Below are 1,111 nucleotides of genomic sequence, written 5' to 3'. Positions count from 1 at the left end.
ACGGTAAATGAAACAGCGATTTCTAAAGTGCCCAAAATATTAAAGGTGGAGAATATATTAAAACCTGAAAATTTAACAGAATGTACTGTTATGCATTATTTTTTAGTTATTCATTATTAGTCTTCGTACATGTTCGGTTATTTAGACAAATAGCTGCTATCTTATACATTTTTGAGGCTCGTTTTGTCCATTTTTGCGACCAAGCTGTTCGGCAATCTCGTAGGCTATACGAACAACATATGAATGCGGCATTTCCCCCCTCTATGGAATGAAATGCCATCCTCACATTATGAAGATGTAAGATAGTTGCCGTATCTCTAATGTTGTCACCAAATGTTTAGCAAAAAGAAATGTTGTTTGTTGGCCACGTACCCCATTAACCTTTGAACAGCGTCTTGCTTAACGTTACCTGAAAATATCAAAGGATGTTTCAAAACATGCAAAAATAGACATAAGATAGGCTATTCATATATAGGCTTACCTCACCCCTACGAAGTCAGGAGGGAGGGAGGGAAGGGGGGAAACCGGGTTGTTGTTGTAGGTGAAACCAGTCTGTATGGGTGGAACCCAACAACAACAATAATAACAACAACGACAACAACAAAGCAGGGGAATAGGCTGTGTCTGTGATAGCTCATATTTGTATCCAAATCAAATGCGCACACACCTGGCACGCATTACTCTGCATTTACAGTAGACCTATCTGCATTCACAGTATACGCTCTTAACCAGCAGCTGCATGTTTAGATGTTCAGTAAAATAGAACACACACAGGACACAGAGTGGTAAGGACCGCAACGATAACCTGTCAGCGACAAATCAGTGACAAATCAACTACAGACCAAGTTTACTAAAGACAAGTGACGGAGTGAAACTCCCGACCAAAAGTGCTCCACAGCAGCAGTAACACACATGGCGTATATTTAACATACAGTGTATCAGTGATGCTGCGATTTAAACAGACTGTGTACATCACCTGACCTGTGCGTGCATAGCTGTGATGCTCACTGTTGCTGGTTGATATGTAAGCCAATATGAAGCAGAAGGAGTTCAAAACATCCACACATGCAAATATTTTGACATTTTCTCACAAATGTCACATGACCATACA

Source organism: Sander lucioperca, chromosome 11, assembly GCF_008315115.2.
Source record: "Sander lucioperca isolate FBNREF2018 chromosome 11, SLUC_FBN_1.2, whole genome shotgun sequence".
Lineage (NCBI taxonomy): Eukaryota > Metazoa > Chordata > Actinopteri > Perciformes > Percidae > Sander > Sander lucioperca.
Note: the sequence above shows the minus strand (reverse complement) of the source record.